At 42.1% G+C, this 20,120-nt stretch overlaps 1 long non-coding RNA gene and 1 pseudogene across 1 annotated transcript in view; both read left to right on the plus strand.

Annotated features, from left to right (window-relative positions):
• LOC144501977 (uncharacterized) overlaps positions 1 to 20,120 on the plus strand; it is a 55,986-nt gene that overhangs the window by 21,192 nt on the left and 14,674 nt on the right. Inside the window, exon 2 of the long non-coding RNA XR_013499231.1 lies at positions 16,116 to 16,252. This is a non-coding gene — a long non-coding RNA (uncharacterized LOC144501977). The remainder of the gene's footprint in view (positions 1 to 16,115; positions 16,253 to 20,120) is intronic.
• LOC144502099 (U2 spliceosomal RNA) lies at positions 8,825 to 9,050 on the plus strand (annotated as a pseudogene).

The following is a 20,120-nucleotide window of genomic DNA, read 5'->3' on the forward strand; positions in this document are numbered from 1 at the left end:
GCGCCAAGGACCCAATTCCGGCCTTGGGTCACTGTATGTATGGAGTTTGCACGTTCTCCCCGTGTCTGCGTGGGTTTCCTCTGGGTGCTCCGGTTTCCTCCCACACTCTAAAGATATGCGGGTTAGGTTGGTTGGCCATGCTAAATTGACCCTAGTGTCAGGGGATTAGCAGGGTAAATATGTGGGGTTATGGGGATAGGGTCTGGGTGGGATTGTGGTGCAGACACGATGGGCTGAATGGCCTCCTTCTGCACTGTAGGATTCTATGAAAAGTTTATTTTATTTAGTAGTCACAAATAAGGCTTACATTAACACTGTAATGAAATTACTATGAAATTCCCCTAGTCGCCAGAGTCCAGCGCCTGTTCGGGTCAATGCACCTAACCAGTACATCTTTCAGAATGTGAGAGGAAACTGGAACACCTGGAGGAAACCCACGCAGACACTGAGAGAACATGCAAACTCCACACAGACAGTGACCCAAGCCGGGAATCGAACAGGGGTCCTTGGCGCTGTGAAGCAGCAGTGCGAACCCACTGTGAAATGCATTATTTCTGTCATCTGGCTATTTGATTTATTCTAACAGTAAAGGAGAAATGACGCTTGATGGTACTGTAATGTTTCTTTTTCTGAAAGTGAATTTGTAATTCTGTTGCTGCATACTTAAACCTGGGTAGGTCCATTTATTGCATGTTGAGTAATCTATAAGAATCCAGTACGGTTTCATTACCGAGCATGGATACCTGATACCCATGATTCATGCTTTACCTACAATTATACCTTTCACCTGTAATCAAATGGTAGTCAAACCTGATGGACTAGAAATTGGACAGCCCAATACCAGCTCCCGAGGGTCATGATTCATGACCTCTCCACACCCACATCTACCCATCTCCTGTGAATGACTGTAGTGTTGATGTGAGCAGCTCTCACTTGGCTTTCTACTTTTGAATGCTTGCGTGCAGTTTCTGCACTTTGCGGGGCAGCCAGGCAGTGTTGTTTGCAAACCATTTTGCACAGCCAACCTGTACCTCTTAAATACAGGCTCCATCTGAAAGAGAATTGGCACTTAACAATATTGCTGCAATGTAAATTATTACAAAGTGAATGCCAGAACAGACTAAGACTGGAACTCTCCCGATTCTTTTCATAGAATGCTACAGTGCAGAAGGAGGCCATTCAGCCCATTGTGTCTGCACCAACCACAATCCCACCCAGACCTTGTCCCCATAACCCCACATATTTACCCTGCTAATCCCCTGACACTAGGGTCAACTTAACATGGCCAATCAACCTAACCCGCACATCTTTGGAGTCTGGGAGGAAACTGGAATTATTGCGGCGGGGGGGAGGCAGACCATGCAAAGGTTCGATGATCCCGGGCGGGATTTTCCGGTTTTCGTATGAGCGTGGCTGGAAAATCCCACCCAAAGGGTTCCGTGGTGAAAGATGCGGCACTGGAGGTATCAGTCATAGCAGCTGATAAAGAGAAGAAATGCTATGGATTCCACAGGGAACATTCTCGGACCTCCAACCTTTGGGTGGAGAGGTCATCTACTCCTTTGCCCCACCCTTAGTGAGAATGTGGCAGCACTGTCCAGCAAATCAAGGGACTCACTCAAGAACCACCTAGAATACTCTGAAGTGCTTCCAAACACTTCGCCATAGAAAAAGTTCCGAAACATTTGGTTAGATTTTTTGGATTCCCCATGGTGTGTTTTCTGGCAGTGAAGGCAGTTTGTCATTGGCCGCAAGTTGGATTTTCTGGTCCCGCCGATGTCTATGGCATTTTGTGTGGCTTGCCCGTCCCGCTGTCGGGGTATCCACCACAGGGGGCCACCTTCAGTGGGGCAGGAAAACTGCAGCAACAGGAAGTGCCAGAAAATCCTGCTCATTACCTTACCTGTAAGATGGGTGCCTTGTCCACTAAATGCAAATATCACCTTAGCAGAGGGTAGAATGTGAATTCAATAAATAAAAATCTGAAATTAAATAAAAGTTCTAATGGTGACCATTAAACCATTGTCAATTATTGTCAAAAATATCTGGTTCACTAATGTCTTTTAGGGAAGGAAATTTGCTGTCCTTAACTGGTCTGGCCTACATGTGACTCCAGAGCCACATCAATGTGGTTGACTCTTAATTGCCCTCTGAAATGGCCTAGAAAGCAACTCAGTTAAGTCAATGAAAAGTAATGAAACCAGACAGACCACCGGCATCAACCTAGGCACTGGACACAAGAATGATAAATGGAGACACATGGGAACACCATGACTGGAAGTTCCACTCAAAGTCTCTCATCATCTTGACTTGGAAATATATCATCATTCCTTCATTGTCACTGAGTCAACCTCCTGGAATTCCCTCCTTCATTGCACTGTGGGTGTACCTACATCACCGGCACTGCAACAGTTCAGGAAGGCAGCTCAGCAGCACTTTCTCGAGGGCAATTAGGGGTGGGCATTAAATGCTGGCCTAGCCAGCGACAGCCTTATCCCATAAATGAATTGAAAAAAATACATTCATGCTGGGCCTATCTTGTAGTTTCACACTTGTTATACGCAAAGTTATATGCCTGCACATTTGTCAACCAAACCAGGGATCTTGGCATCACATCAGTCGGGTCTGTGTGACATCAGGGTGGTTTCCATTGAAGGTCATTTGGTATATGCAGGAAATGCCCCTGTGTGTACCCTTCCCATCCAGTAACACTGTGCGGGCTGCTCAAGAACGTACAAGTAGCAGTAAGTGAGGCAACTTCACATCAAATGTTCTTCAACAGAAATGTTCTGCTCTGGACTTTCTCAATATTCTTATTTTCTGAATAAAGTCTCAAGTGCCATGACTGTACTCTGAATGTTTTTCTTTTCTCTTCTGGGTAAAATGTGCATACGTTGAACTTTCTCTTAAATTTTGAATTGACATTAAGTGGGATTTTCTGGCCCTTCCCATTGGCGGGATCTTCTTGGCCCACCAAAGACAACCCCTCCCGTCCCCGTCCCCCCCATGGCAGGTTATATGGCAGAGGGAAGGGCAAGTTACACAGAATGTCCACTGCATGAGTGGTCCTCAGAGACAGTCCTCTCTCAATCTTCCCCATGCCTCTGCCTCCACCTATAGGGTATTCCTTTTTCAGCAGATCTCATGAATCTCTCATTCATGATCCTTGATGAAACTTCTTCACAGCCTTTCCCTGCACCAAGGATTTGAAGTAAAAATCAAAGCGGCATGGTGACACAGTGGTTAGCATTGCTGCCTCACAGTGACCCAGGTTCAATTCCGGCCTTGGCTCACCGTCTGTGCAGAGTCTGCATGTTCTCCCCGTGTCTGCATGGGTTTCCCCTGGATGTCCGCGTTTCCTCCGACAGTCCAAAGATGTGCGGGTTAGGTTGAATAGCCAGGCTAAATTGCCCCTTAGTGTGAGGGAGATTAGTAGGGTACATAAGTTGGTTACAGGGATAGGGCCTGGGTGGGATTGTGTTTGGTGCAGACTCGAAGGGCCAAATGGCCTCCTTCTGCACTGTAGGGATTCTATGGTTCTATGAGAATACCATGGACATCGGTGGGACTGAAAGATCTTGCCAGCGGTTCTGAAAAACATGCCGAGGAGGCGGACGTTTGTGGGCGGAAAATCCCGCTCATTACTCTTGACAACACGGGCCTGAAAGTAGTTGGCCAGAAACAAAACACAACAAACTCTTCTCAATGCTTCTCAAGTATCTTTAACAGCTTTCTATCTTTGAACATCTGCAGCATTCCAAAAGAACATTGATATTGGAATGAACTATCTTACACTGCTGAAATTGTCCATAGCAAACCTAGTGGGACTTCCACAAAGATGAAGATTTAAGGGGGAATTGGAGGTTTGTCACTTTCGAACTAAAAGCTTCTGTAATCTTATTTTGCAAAGCTAAGCTTAGCTCACTTTGGCTTTGAAAAAAACCCAATATTTTTCATTATCTGAAAACATTTCTAAACCGTGCAAATTATAAATCTTGAGAGTTTGGCCTATCTCCCATCAAAATGAGCAGAAACAGAACATTTTGTAATGAATTTAGTTGGTTTCTGACTGGTAGCTTGAGAATGTAATTATTACAGTCCCCATTTCTAAAGTGGATATTTACAGGACTGCATTCTGTGGCGAGCTGTTGGAATAGTTTAGATTTTAACAGTTTTCAGCTTATGTGCGCGGTTGGTCTACAATCAGTTCTCAGTGGAGTTTTCTAAGTTTGGAAGAAGGCAAAAAACTATTGTTATTTTTTTACTGATGGATCTTTTGCAAGCTCGTTGTAAAATGTCATATGCTGTGGTGGTGGGGAAGTTTAAAGCCAGGATAACTGCAGCCTTGTAGCTTTGGAGATGATCACTCGGTGTCGATTGTCGTTTAGACTTAATTCGTTAGCTGCCAGATGAAGCATTTTATTTTGGAAGAGAGTCGAGGAGAAGAAAGCTAGCAGGTTTAATTCTAATTTGCACCAATTCAACTCCTGTTGGTCCGTTAGAGAATAGCATTGGAAATATGGCAGAAAAATGTGTGGTATGCAATCTTGCTCTACACATTAAAGCAAGAGTTTGTGCACAGATGCGATACAATAGTGTCTGAGGGAAAAAATTTGGAGTTAAAAAAAGATTGTATGTTCTACCTAAGGCTCAAAACAAATTATTGGAATAGATCAGTACAAAACGTAACTATTGTAATATAACATTGTCACATAATCCTCATTTCTACCATTACAAAGTTAGCCAAGCCACTGTTACGAGAATTTTTTTTTAACAAATGAAAAACATCCTAATCAGTCACTCAACAACGCAACTTTTGCCGGACTGGATTAGATTAGGATTTGGACACCAAAAGGAAAATTTTAATGGCAGTTATTTTTGTGGTTTGAGATATATTCTGCGAGCATGTATATTTTTATAATTCTCTTTTAACAATATTCATTAGCAATAGGAATTTTCAGTTAACCATCATGTCTTCTAGATAAGCCACAAATCCAGCACTTCGAGAAACAGCCAAGGATTAAAACAGTGGAAGTTAGACTATTGGTAACTTATAGAGTTTGGGCAGTATTTTATAAAGTTGTTGCAGAGAAAGAAAATAGCCCTATGAAAAGATATTGTAGGTGGACCAATGGGAGCATCATTGGGAAGTTGTTCGCACTCATTTTATTTCTTTTGAATTGTTTCTGCCAAAGCCAATTTAGAGTTGATTGTGTTTTTTTGCACTCAACAACGAAAAAATGTCTCCCATGATGGTCAAGTCACAGAATTTTGAGGAAGACACCGGCTGGTGCTGGTGTTTACTTGCTGGACCTGCAAGTTGGCGGAGGTCTTGGGAAACTTCTCAGCTTGAGTTCAAGCCCCTTTGTAAAATTTCAGAGCAAACAGTGTGAGCAAACTGCTAAATCATGTCCACGGTGCCACCATTCCACTCAGAAATGTTTGGCCTGAGGCACCTTTTCGGTACACACACAAATATCTTAAATTAGCCCCAAACGCTGAACGGGCTGAAATAAATAGTCTGGAATAATGTCGGATAGCGTGGGTTGCTGAAAGTGGAAGCCTGAGGGTTTATTTAGTGAACTGGTTTTATTTGGCTCAGCATTACACTTCAGCAGAACTTTGCATCATTTCTGGTTTATTTTAAGGCCATCGTCTTCACAGACAGCAGATAGTTACATAATTGTATCAATCATTTTACGGTAATAAAATACAATAATGGCAAAATAATATCAAACATAAAATAAATTTTAAAAATTAGTATGTGTCATTTCTTTTACCATTCCCTTATTGTAATTAACAACTAAAGAGGAAATGCTGGAAAATCTCAGCAGGTCTGGCAGCATCTGTAAGGAGAGAAAAGAGCTGACGTTTCGAGTCCAGATGACCCTTTGTCAAAGCTAAAAGGCATAGAAAGTGGGAGATAATTATACTGCGGGGTGAGGGAATGAAAACTAAGTCATAGCCATAAAAACAAGGGGAAAGGCTGCTAATGGCAGTCCATCGAGAGAATAGAAGGTGTGAATGGCCAAGTGGCAGAGAAGCTGAAATCAGAGGGTAAACTGTGACAGGTGAAGATTGCGGGGGTGGGGGGAGGAATGGGTAGGAGAGAGATAAAATTGAGAAAAAGGGGGAAAGGCGGAGCAAAGGGGGAAAAAATGTTAGGAAAGTGGGGATAAAATAGGGGAAAGAGTGGTGGGGGGGAAGAAGAATAAAGATTCCAGCATCCGCAGTAATTTGCTTTTATCTTATGTACTTAACAACTAATTGGTTAGTAACTACTGGAGGATGGAAACATATTCTTCATTTTAGAAGATGAGTTATCCCATGAAAAAAGTCATCACATACAGATAATTTATGTTATCTTTGAAATTAATCCAAGTTGTCAAAACCTTGAGTTTCGAAAGGACAAAAAATATTGGAAGCTAAACGCATTTAGAGTATTGAAAACAAGACTGGTCCTCTGATAAGATTTAATGATAATCTTAGGTTGCTATCAAAGTACCACTTGTGTCCATACAGTGGTTTAGAATTCGATGCTGGTGAAAGACTAATAATAAATCTCAGGAGATAGGTTGGTGGACTGATTACTGAGCAACATAAAACAGCAAGAGTGAGACCACCTCTCCTGTTTGTATTTGCATCCCTTGGGCTTCACACTGGATGTAGTATAGTTTCATTCCTGTTAGAAGCCACATTTTAAATATGCCCGTGCAGTCTAACAGACTCTGAGCTTCACAATGTTTTGGCTGTCCTTAATGCCATGAGAAAAGTGCTCTTTCTGTCTCTATTGTGACAATATTAAAGATTAGTTTTTGGGGAGTGGATCATTGCACTTGCAAGCATTATACTCAGCACTCCTTTTTAGAAACATAGAAAATAGGTGCAGGAGTAGGCCATTCGGCCCATCGAGCCTGCACCACCATTCAATATGATCATGGCTGATCATGCACTTTCAGTATCCCATTCCCGCTATCTCCCCATACCCCCTGATCCGTTTAGCCACAAGGGCCACGTCCAGCTCCCTCTTGAACATATTTGACCAACTGGCCCCAACAGCATTCTGTGGTAGAGAATTCCACAGGTTCACAACTTTCTGAGTGAAGTTCTCCCTCATCTTAGTCCTGAATAGTTTACCTCTTATTCTTAGACTGTGACCCCTAGTTCTGGACTTCCCCAACATTGGGAACATTCTTCCTGCATCTAGCCTGTCCAGTCCCATCAGGATTTTATATGTTTCTATGAGATCCCCTCTCATTCTTCTAAATTCCAGTGAGTACAAGCCCAGTTGAGCCAGTCTCTCTTCATATGTCATTCCAAGAATCATTCTGGTGAACCTTCGCTGGACTTCCTCAATAGCAAGAATGGCCTTCTTTAGACTAGGAGACCAAAACTGCACACACTACCCAAGGTGTGGCCTCATCAAGGCCCTGTATGACTGCAGCAAGACATCTTTACTCCTATACTCAAATCCCCTTGCTATGAAGGCCAGCATGCCATTAGCTTTCCTCACCGCCTGCTGTACCTGCATGCCAACCTTCAGCGACTGTTCCACCATGACACCTAGGTCACGTTGCACTTCCCCTTTTCCTAAACTGCCACCATTCAGATAATAAACTTCCTTCCTGTTTTTGCCACCAAAAGCTCACATTTATCCACGTTATATTGTATTTACCAATTATCTTCTCACTCAGCCAGCCTGTTGAAGTCACCCTGCAGCCTCTTGGCATCCTCCTCACAGCACAGACTGCCACCCAGCTTCGTGTCATCTGCAAATTTGGAAATATTGCATTCAATTCCTTCGTCCAAATCATTAATGTATATTGTGAATAGCTGGGGTCCCAGCACTGGACCCTGCAGTAATCCATTAGTCACTGCCTGCCACTCTGAAAAGGACCATTTATTCCCACTCTTTGCTTCCTGTATGCCAACCAGTTCTCTATCCACATCAATACATTACTCCCAGAACCACGAGCTTTAATTTTGCTCACTAGTCTCTTGTCTTGGACCTTGTCAAAAGCCTTTTGAAAGTCCAGATACGCAACATCCACTGGTTCACCATTGTGCACTCTACTAGTCACAGCCTTAGAAAATTCCAGAAGATCTGTTAAGCACAATTTCTCTTTAGTGAATCCATGCTGACTTGGACCAATCCTGTCACTGCTTTCCAAATGCTCACTTATTGCACCCTTAATAATTGACTCCAGTATTTTCCTCACCTCCGATATCAGGCTAACCGGTCTATAATTCCCTATTTCTTTCTCTCCCTCCTTTTTGAAAAGGCGGGATTACATTAGCTACCCTCCAATCCAATGGAACTCTTCCAGATTCTATAGAATTCTGGAAAATGATCACCAATGCATCCATTATTTCAAGGGCCACTTCCTTGAGTACTCTGGGATGCAGAGCATCAGGCTTTTGGGATTTATTCAGCTTTAATCCCAGCCATTTCCCCAATACAATTTCCTGACTAATAAGGATTTCTTTTAGTTCCTCATTCATGCTAGACCCTCTGTCTCTGTATTTCTGGAAGGTTATTTGTCTCCTCCTTAGTGAAGACAGATCCAAAGTATTTGTTCAGCTGGTCTGCCATCTCTTTGTTGCCCATTATGAATTCATCTCATTTACTCATCTAAGTTGAATCTTGCAGATCACATTATAATTTGAGTCCATGTGTTATTCTACATAGATACTAGTCTTTGACTTGTATCTGTAGTGCAATAGCAGCCTGACTTTGATGTTTAAAAAGATTCTCTGGTCAGGTCTGGTCTTCGCTATGGAAAGTTGTGACATATCATTTTCTGCTTAGAGATTTCAACCAGCCATCGCTTCTCTGCCTTTTGGCTAAAATCAAGCATAGGATCAAGCATGAGATCAGGTGCAATGCCTGTTCTTGTCAGCCTGAATCTTGCAGGTCTCTTTTGTGGGGACCATGAATGGGATTCAATTTGAATTGATTTTTGGAGCAAGCAAGGTGGTGGATTAGGGACTTGTCCCATCCATTCTGCACATTGGCTTTGTAACTCTGCGAAAGGAATAAAATAAATTTTTAAAAAAAATGTGTTTGTGGGCAAGAGACTGTTGTGCCCCTTGTGAAATGTGTCTTTGCATAGAAAGTCTGGAGAGAGATGCAGCAGTCTTTGTTGAGTTTCATCCCAAGCAGCTCTGCAATGCAGGACTCTGCACTCTATAGTCTGTACCTCGGGATACACGCCGTGACTAGCATCAACTGCAGTTGGAGTTTCATCAACTCTGAATGATGCTCTTTGGTCTGCCCAAAACCTATTGCTCTTCCAGTGCAGTGAGCTGTCCTTGACCGGGTGTTGGAGACTGGAAAAGCCCAAAATCCAATATGTGCTGAGGGATTACACTTAGGTTGGAGCAGCTGTCACAGAGACGCCACCGAGGGGCTGAACGTGGTATAAAATCCGTGGGCTGTGTGACTCAGATTGAATATATACAATAGATATTACACAATTGTACTGACGCACTGCAGAGTGGAACATGTGCCGGGGTTTTCCAGCCCCCCCATAGCAGAACCCACTCTGGGAGATGGTGGCAGGTCAGCCAAAAGGCCATTAACTTTCGGTGGGACTGGAAGATCATGGAGGCGGGGCTGGAAAATCCTGGCATGTGTTGCATTCTGATGTAATTTGAATAATTATATTCACTTGTAAATGTACTTTCTGTGATGACCATTTTGAAATGTGAAGCACCTCAGAGCGATCTATGTAGAAAACCAGAATACCATTGCCCTTTCTGCGGTGGCCACTTTGAAAGGTTTTGTATTGTTCCTTCAGATATTTTATGAAAAAAAGTATACTTTTCTTAGAATCTTAGAATTCAGGTAAATGAACTTTTGCGAAAGGAAAGTCTTTAAAAGGTGGAATGTAATTCGCTCTTGGATTGGTATCGTAGTTTTCTATCGAAACTGGCAAATCAGCTGATTTTCATCTTTGACCAAGATTACAAAATGCTGAGAGGTCTAATTATCCCTTACTGCAGTCACTTACTGACACAATGATGAGATAATTTTCTCTCTTTGAAACACTGCCAAGGCTGTCATTATACTTGAGTACATTGTTCAGGCACCAACCAGGATTACGCAGGCCATAATCTCTCATAATGCCACATCTGACAGCCTCCTCGTATCTGTCATCATCCGCTACCTTTCCACCTTCCAGATTAATTTTCTCCGGTGTTTGAAAGACCTGGAAAAGAATGAAATATCTTCCATAATTGAAATGAAACTGTTTACTAAAAACTATGCTCAACGAGTGCAAAAGTTAAATTGAGATACCCTCAATCTTATCTGTCACTTGTTAAAACCATCTACCATTGTTAAACATAACCACAATATTTAAGAATAACTATCAAGATGCTCTGGTAATGTGAAATGTGAGCACATTATGTACCTGTACCTGAAGATCAATCTACAATCTTACAAAAAAAATTTAAGATCACTGTTGACTTGCAGTATTCTGGAGCACAATTTTCCAATGATTCCTCGCAAAGTAAGCTTTCAGTCTCAGCTGGGTGGGCTGGGGGAAAGCATTGAGTGAAGTCAGGAAAGGCCTTTCACAGAGGGAAAAATCAGAGAATAAGTCAACACACTTGACATATCATGCAGCAGGCGTTCCAAGAGCATTATACATGATGTGCTAGGCCAATATTGCATCCGTTCACATTCGTGCTTCAGCAGAATGTAAAGCTTGAAGGAAATAACTTGCACTGGGGGAAGAAGAGTTGAACATTTATAAATTAGAAGCTTATGGACTGCTGTTAATGGACATGGATGGAAACCGTCAGACTTGTCACCCTATGGGTGTAGTGTTGAAAGATTATTGAATACAGGGAAAAGTTACATTTTTGACAACAGGATTGACTCTTTCGCAGAGTCTCGAAAACTATTCTCTCTTTACCATTTCATATAAGTAGGGTGAGTTTGCTTTCCCCTGTAAAGGTGTAATTGAGAAGACTTATAAAAATAAACCAATATATATTTTGAAGTTAATTATTTCATGAAATGATAAACAGTAAAATTCCAAAGCAGTTAATTGTCCATCAGTTGTGGTCTATCTTCTGCAGGAGTCTCATACATCATCTATCATCTGTTACATTGTTACTCTTTGTGAAAATACAGAATTATTTAGGTTTGCATTGGCAATTTATAGATGGGACCACATTTACTAGCAATATGTTTAAGCCATTCAAACCTTAAGAGATATAGTTATGGAGAAAGATATAATTCAAAATGTAACTTTCACCTTTATTTTATAAATAATTCTCCCCTTCTGGTGCACACACACACACACATGCTGATGAAAAGCAGATTTGCAGAGCTATAAGCAACTCAAGAGTTTAAGGTCAATGGATCGTTTTGGTAAAAGGGATGGCACAGTGGTTAGCACTGCTGCCTCACAGCACCAGGAACCTGGATTCGATCCCAGCCTTGGGTAACTCTCTGTACAGAGTTTGCACATTCTCCCTGTGTCTGTGTAGGTTTCCTCCGGGTGCTCCGGTTTCCTTCCGCAGTCTGAAAGATGTGTTGTTAGGTGCATTGGCCATGCTAAATTCTCCCTCAGTGTACCCGAACAGGCACTGGAATGTAGCGACTAGGGGATTTTCACAGTAACTTCATTGCAGTGCTAATGTAAGCCTACTTTTGACATGAATAAATAAAAAAGAAACAGACAAAAAATTGATGCTGGGCGTATAAGCCATGCCATTTTGACAGTGTGATTCTAACATGCAGTTTAGGGCCTATTTGCTGATTGCCAAATTTGAACTTGCCTGCAGGTGTTAAAACAGACAGGTGTAGTTTTACCACACATGCACTAATCAGAGGCAATTTTCTCGGAGCAATGTATGTGGCCTCCATGTACCTGCTTTCACTGAAGGTGATTTGCATAGATTGGCAGGCTTCAGGATGGCTGGGAGACCAACAGAGAGGGTACACAGGAGTTCAGAGGAGGAGGGATCCCCTCCGAGGGAAGGAGTCCACCTTGTCCTCCCTTTCTTTTGTCCAGCAGCAGTTGGTGCTGCTCTGTCTGGCCTAGTGCCCTCATCCCATTCCACTTGAAGGCCGGGGCACCTAATATGGTGGCCAAGAGCAAGCATTCCCTTTCTCCTGGTGACTCATGTGTGCTCAATAAGGGAGTGTAGCATAGTACTTACTCTATTTTTTTGGTGAAGTCCTCAGAGAATTTCCATCTTAAATGTTGATGGAGTGCTGAAGTCTGGACAAATGCTCCTAGAACGTCTCCCAATGTGTTTCAAAAGTCCTTTTCAATCTCCCAGGGCTAAGAGTAAAAGATGATGAACCTTTAAGCAGTGCTTGAACCCTCCAGCAACGACTGACTTGTTTACTCCCGGTTGCTGTGGGAGAATGCATTATTCACCAATATGGCATGCTGCCTAGTCAATGAGTCCTAGAATCTATTTTAAATGCCAGTCAGTCTCATCATGATCCTCCAGGCGGCTATTCTTAATGTCAATTCCTTTTATTCCATAACCTAGATAATGCCTTGTGCTAAATAGGAGAGGAGATAATAGTGGTATTATCACTAGACTATTAATTCAGAAACTCAGCTAATCTTCTGGGGACCTGGGTTCAAATCCTGCCATGGGTGGAATTTGAATTCAATAAAAAAAAATCTGGGATGAAGAATCTACTGAAGACCATGAAACCATTGTCGATTGTCGGAAAAACCCATCTGGTTCACTCATGTCCTTTAGGGAAGGAAATCTGCCCTCCTTACTCGGTCTGGCCTACATGTGACTCCAGAGCCACAGCAATGTGGTTGACTCTCAACTGCCCTCTGAAATGGGCCAAGCAAGCCCCTCAGTTGTATCAGCAATTCAAGAAGGCGGCTCACCACTACCTTCTCAAGGGGCAACTTGGGATGGGCAATAAATGCTGGCCAGCCAACGATGTCCATGTCCCACGAATGAATAAAAAAAATAAGGCTAACCACATTTCAGTTTGAGACCTAATTTTGGGCTTAGCCCTTCAAGGAGTCATTGGAAATTGCCCCCAGTGTGTCAAATATCTGTAATTTACGCATTTGGGGCTTTTCATAAATATTGGCTGAATTAAACAGTCATCTGTATCATTTTTCTGGATATCTGTGCATTTTGTCTGTAATGTAGTTCCTTTATTTTTTGATGCTGGCTTATAAATAGTACTACCTATATTTTACATCTGTATGGGTAAATATAAGGGTGTTATGTAAGTCCTGTTGCCACTCTTTGGTCCCACATTTAATCATGTAAGCACTAAAGACATGAGTTAATTACTCAAAAGGTGGCACCTTCCACTGGAAAGAAGATTAAGAATAAACTTCAGGAGGCAGGAAATGAAAGGTGCTGTCATTTTGTTTCCATAGTAGCGCAGGGTGGGACTGGTAGAGAAAACAATGTAATGCAATTTATGCAGATTATTTGAACCTGATTTTAAAAAAATATTTTAAGTTTTTTACTCCATCCTTAAAGTTACAAAGTCAATGCTCAGAATGGACCAAGCGGACCCAAATCCATTCTCTGCTTGCTTCAAAAAACAATTTCAAATTGAATCCAATTCAAAGCCCCCATAAGAGAGACAAACAAGTTCCAAGCTGACAAGATAAAGCATTGCATCCCACCTTGGGCTTGATCTGACACTTGATCTCTGTGTAAAGGTGCAAGTTAAGTGCTGCATTTTTATGATCAGACGCTATTCATGGAATTTCCTTCACAATATTTTTTCCCCTTTTAACGTGGACTCGTCAAATCGCTTGCATGTTCAGCTGCTCTCACCAGCAAACTCCAAACATGCTCTGAGATTAATCCATTGGCATCGAATTAAAACTGAACAATTGCGACAGATTCCAGAGGTCTGGAGAATATGCAAATACATTGCGAGGATCCAGCTATTTCCTGAAATAGAGTAAGTCAGCTGATTGATTTGTCTCCTCGTCATGATCAGAGGCTTTGATCTTTCTTCCTCTGATGCTCCATGTATCCAAATGAGTCAAACTTTTAAATGTTTGGCAAGGTGGAAAAATAATGCTGGTAGCCAGTCTGCGCATGATTTGTTTAACCTCCCCACGGTGTGTCGATGCCAGTGTTGGACTGGGGTGGACAAGAGAGGTCACACAACACCAGGTTATAGTCCAACAGGTTTATTTGAAATCACAAGACTTTACCTGATGAAGGAGCAGCGCTCTGAAAGCTTATGATTTCAAATAAACCTGGACTATAACTTGGTGTAGTGTTAAAAATGGAAGTGATGTGGATTTTTGATGCGGGGAGTGGGGGGAGGTGGCGAAATTGGGTGGGGTGAAATTGGAAGATTTTGGGGGGTTGAAATTGAAGGGCTGAGGGGTGAAATTGGAGAGCTGGGGGTAAAGTTGACGGGCTTTGGGGGAGTGAAATTGGAGGGTTTGGGGGTGAAATTGGCGGATGTGGGGGGGGGGTGAAACTGGCAGGCATGGGGGGGTGAAATTGGAGGGTTTGGGGGTGAAATTGAAGGGTGTTGGGGGTGAAATTGGAAGGCTTTGGTCCTCATCCTTCGTTTCAAGTGTCGTGGTAGTTCTTGCAACAACAACAATTAAATAGGCTTCATAAGAATTGAAGACTGAATTGTGTTCAATGGACAGTGACCTACTCATTTTAGAAATTCATCTCAGCTGGGCAGAACAGGCGGTGTCAGATCAGGTGCCAATGATGTCCAAGTCCTGATATTCACTTCCATTACAGTAAATGTCCACTAGCACCTGTTTTGTGTCCAGACCTGCGATGAATTTCTGTCCTATCTGCCTCTTCCTCCCAGGAAGCAAATTTTACACCCTTTTCAATTTTTCTTTTAAAACGAAAGAAATATTATGAAATCCTACCAGCCTTAGAATAATCAGCTGTATGAATGCTTTCTATGTTAGATTTTGAAAGGCTTCCTTTTGATTTTCAGACAATTGCTGTAGAGCTGTGTGACAGTGGAAGAAAATGCTCCTTTAAAAAGAGGGGGGAAACAGCCCTGTTGACTGCCATCTTTTCCTTGGAGACAGTAAAAAATGACTTGGAAAAAAATTTAATTTTAGAAAGACTTGAGACATTTGTGCAGATGTTGAGTTATGTGCGCCAGAGATTTACAACTTGTGTGCAGCAACAGAGAAGGACTCTTAACTTTAACTGCTGCTGCACCTTGATTCGTGGGACTGTACGTAGAAAGCAATCTAGCACACTTACAGTTCAGCATGATGAATAAGGTGATAGAATGAATCTTTGAAACCTTGATATATGTAGTTAGAAAATGAAACTATGTGGTTAAAGGCATGTAGATTGGATGCAGGTTGCAACATGCTCGCTACTGGTACACTAAAAAGGCTACAGATTCCTTAAGGTAGCAATACTACTTTTCACTAATGTTTGTCTTAACCAAGGAGAGCTGTGTAACGGTAAGTATTATCTATCTTAAATGTTACAGTTGGTTTCAGAGTTGTTTCACAGAATTAGGTGGGGCAGTCTTTTTAAACGTATAAAACTAACTTTAAAATTGTTTACTGGAAGATTATTTATGTGCCATTTCGGTGGAAAGCTATTTAAACAGTTCTAAATGAATGCAAATTGACACTTCAATGACAAAAATGAATGGACAGCAACAAACCGAAGTTAATTTCCCTGGAAATCAATTTTTAACCTTGTTTAAATAAGCTAGTTTATTTTAGAGATATTGTAAGAGTCTGTGTTCTGTTTCATATTGCCTACATAAATTTGTTAACCTTTAAACATTGAAAAAATTGGTTCGAAATGCAAAATAACCTGTGCTTTCCTCCAGGAGTGCTAATTTCAGTCATAACTTTCAATGATAATTATAGATGAGGAAGCCCATTTAGTCGATCTTAATTTAGCCATCAAGAGAAAGCCAACATCCCCTCCTGTTCTGCTTCATGTTAAGTAAAACAAAAAACCCACCTGAGCTCCCTCTCTTTCCCTGACAAACTGGCTGTGGCTGAACCAGTGCGTTGCAAGTTCCTCTGACGAAGAGTCATCCTGACTCGAAATGTTGGCTCTGCTCTCTTCCCACAGGTGTTGTCAGACCGGCTAAAATTTTCCAGCATTTTCTGTTTTTGTTTCAGATCCCAGCATCCGCAGTATTTTGCCTTTATCGTTGCATTTGATCCCGAGATGAGATTCCGGCCACATATCCGCTCCATCACCAAGACCACCTGGTTTTCCACCTCAGCATCAGCACCTAGAGCTTTGCCAATGACAAGTGAGTCGATAGCTTTGCCAAGCTTCTCCACTGTGGGTTCGATATTCAGCCTTGCCATGACAGGCAGGCTTTCTATGATGTCTAGAGCTTCCTTAGTAACTGTGCCCTCCCTAGGGTACAATTCCAGATCATGTTCCACCCATCTCTCCAACTGCTTGCTGCAGTCAGTGATGACCTCCCTGGCCTTGGTTTTCATTGGAGCCATTTTCTTTGCTGATGGACCTGTTGCCTTTTTGATTCCTTCATTCATTCCTTGTGTCGAAGAGCATCTGGATATTGTGATAAGGTTATAACTTGATGCACCACCTGACTTTGCATTAGTCTGAATTTAATAGAATGTGTTATCGCAACCACGAATATACTTTGCCCAGGTAATTTTTGTGGTTTTGAGTTACCTCCTCAGTATCAAGTATTCACACTACTTTGGTATTGTCTTCAATTCTGGCTAGTTTGCCTTAAGTTTGGAATGCAAAATGTTACTGTAAATTACCATAGGAGGACCCAGCAGTGGTCAGTACTTCCGCACCTTCCATAAGATCATAAGATACTGGAGCAGAATTAGGCCATTCGGCTCATTGAGTCTGCTCCACCTGTCAATCATGGCTGATATGATTCTCAGCCCCATTCTCCTGCCTTCTACCCATACCCTTGATCCCCTTATTAATCAAGAACCTATCTATCTCTGTCTTAAAGACACTCAATGACCTGGTCTCCGCAGCCCTTTGTGGCAATGAGTTCCACAGATTCACCATCCTCTGGCTGAAGAAGTTCTTCCTCATCTCAGTTTTAAAGGGGCGACTCTTCACTCTGAGGTTGTGCCCTCAAGTTCTAGTCTTTCCCACTAGTGGAAACATCCTCTCATCGTCACTCTATCTAGGCCCCTCAATATTCTGTAAGTTTCAATTAGATCCCCCCCATCATTCTAAACTCTAAACCCAGACTCCTCAACCGCTCCTCATATGACAAACCCTTCATTCTTGGGATCATTCTTAAGAACCTCCTCTGGAACCGCTCCAAGGCCAGCACATCCTTCCTTAGGTATGGGGCCCAAAACTACTCACAATATTCCAAATGGGGTCTGACCAGAGCCTTATACAACCTCAGCAGTACATCCCTGCTCTTGTATTCTAGCCCTCTAGAACACACCCTCAACATCATTCTTTTAATGTGTCCCTCCCTGCTTCCTATCCCAGCATTGTCTGATTTATTTTCAACTACCCCGAGAACTGAATCCTCCTCACCCACCCATCCCTCCAGCTGCTTCAAGCTTAACTAACAACCTTTTATGCAGAACCTTGTCAAATACCTTTTGCAAATTCAATCGCATAATCATTTACCACTTTCCACCTTCACTTGGAATGGTGCTCCCCTCAAAGTAGAAGTTAATGGCCTTGGACAGGCAAGACCTTGGCTGCTATTTACGAGATTATTACCTTATTTGTACACCTTAAGTTCACTTCTGTTAATCAATTCCATGATATTACCCTGAAAGTGCAAGAAAACAAATAACACTAAAAATAGGAAAAAGGTTTGAAAATTTATTAAGTTCTTGTTTGTCTTTCCAATTTGGATTATGTATAAAGCTCCCTTTCTTTGAGATATGCACTCCTCATGGTCGTGTACCTCTTTTATACCTTTCAGAATGGTTACGTGTAACTATGCAGCATGTTTAACTCGACAATCCGTTCCTCATTGTCGCCCCACTCATTGGTTAGGCAGCATTTTTTAGTGAATAAACTGGTTAGCTAGTAATTTGGTTAAAAAAAGAGTAATGCTCTCTTTATCATTTGCTTTTTGAATAATAGTCAGTTTTGCGTTCGGTGGGCACTGAAGCTGGAACCATTTGGTGATCAGGCAGTTTCCTGGTTCCTCATGAATGATTGAAACAGGCCAGCAATGTGTAAGCTATCTCAATCTTCCTTTCAAAACACCTATTTTCAAGCAGAAGGGGGAACTGGAGAGCAATACCTAATCAAGCAATACTTAATCAATTAGGGCGGCACGGTGGCACAGTGGTTAGCACTGCTGCCTCATAGTGCCAGGGGTCCGGGTTCAATTCCAGCCTTGGATGACTGTCTGTGTGGAGTCTGCATGTTCTCCTTGTGTCTGCGTGGATTTCCTCTGAGTGCTCTGGTTTCCTCCCACAGTAAGAAGTCTCACAACACCAGGTTAAAGTCCAACAGTTTTATTTGGTAGCAAAAGTGGCTTTTGCTACCAAATAAACCTGTTGGACTTTAACCTGGTGTTGTGAGACTTCTTACTGTGTTTACCCCAGTCCAACACCGGCATCTCCATATCAATTCCTCCCACAGTCCAGAGATGTGCAGGTTAGGTGGATTGGCCATGCTAAATTGCCCCTTAGTGTTCCTGGATGTGTGGGTTAGGGGGGATAGGGCCTGGGTGGGATGCTCTGTTGAAGGGTCAGTGCAGACTTGATGGGCTGAATGGCCTCCTTCTGCACTGTAATGATTCTAAGTGTCCATTTTAGCTATCTAGTCAGAGAAGTTGACATGTTTTGGACATAGCTAACATTTCTAAAACATTTCAAAATTAATTTAAACTGTCTTATTGAACTGAACTGCAAAACTATTACAAATTAATTGCATGCTATGAACTTCTTTGATGTAAATAAAGCCCATAATCCAAACTTTTAGAATTATAAATGTGAGTTTTCGTTCTGGAAAATGTAAGGAATACTGACTGAGGTTAGTGTTTTTCATTTTGTTGACAAATCCTTGTTAGTTTTAGAGTATTTTAATCTGTTAAGGTATTTTACAAAATGTAAGAGTGTTACACATTTGATGTACTTGCTGCAAATTTAAAACTGATTTGTTTGAGTGCAGGTATATCTCGGACTAAGTATTTCAAACCAAATTGAGAATTCTGACAAAGTTCAGCACAGGTGGCTTGGTGCAGAAAACCGATAGCACAAGTTCGGATTTGACAGCAAGAGAGAAGCTGTGGTGTTTGATGAAGTGTCTCTTCCCTATGGGAACCCTGATATCTGTTTGATTTTCATCCTTAAATGTCCTGTGAAGAATGAACGGAATCCTCAATAGTCCACAGTCGAGTGATAAATGGCATAGCAGTTGATTAGTGAGACCAAGTTTTACACCTGTATGCAAGTTTTCCTTGCGTCAGTTATCCTTCTTTCAAGGCGGTAGATATTTGACATTCCTGCTTCTAATTACCGATGTTCTACATTTTAATCAAGATATTTGTACGCGTGGTATTTTCAAGAATTACTTGTTCTCCACATTGGACTTGCAAAATGTTATATTTTCCAACTCTCTTCATTCCCTTCCTTAATATATTGGCCTGCCCTGAGGCACAAGTGCAGAGTTAGTGCAGCATGGTGGCACAGTGGTTAGCACTGCTGCCTCACAGCAACACGGTCCTGTGTTCGATTCCTGAGCTTGGGCCATTGTCTGTGTGGAGTCTGCGTGTGTTTCCTCTGGGTGCTCCGGTTTCCTCCCACAGTCCACAAGACGTGCTGGTTAGGTGCATTGGCCACGCTAAATTCTCCCTCGGTGTACCCGAATGGGTGCTGGAATGTGGTGACTAGGGGATTTTCACGGTAACTTCATTGCAGTGTCAATGTAAGCCTACTTGTGACACTAATAAATAAACTTTAATACTGCCTACCCTCTGGTTACCTCACCCAAATAGTCATTATTTATTTCTATGTGAGTTTAGGTAGTGGATGCCTGATAAACTATTTGACTAAGAATTTCATTATACTAATCTAAATGCTGACCTTCCCTGAGATCCCCACACACATGCACCTTCCAGTAGCAGCAGTCAAGTAGCAGTTAGGAATGCATGCTTTTTTCCCTTCTTTTTCCACTTATTAGCCAAGGCAAATTGA

Source organism: Mustelus asterias, chromosome 12 (genome assembly GCF_964213995.1).
Source record: "Mustelus asterias chromosome 12, sMusAst1.hap1.1, whole genome shotgun sequence".
Lineage (NCBI taxonomy): Eukaryota > Metazoa > Chordata > Chondrichthyes > Carcharhiniformes > Triakidae > Mustelus > Mustelus asterias.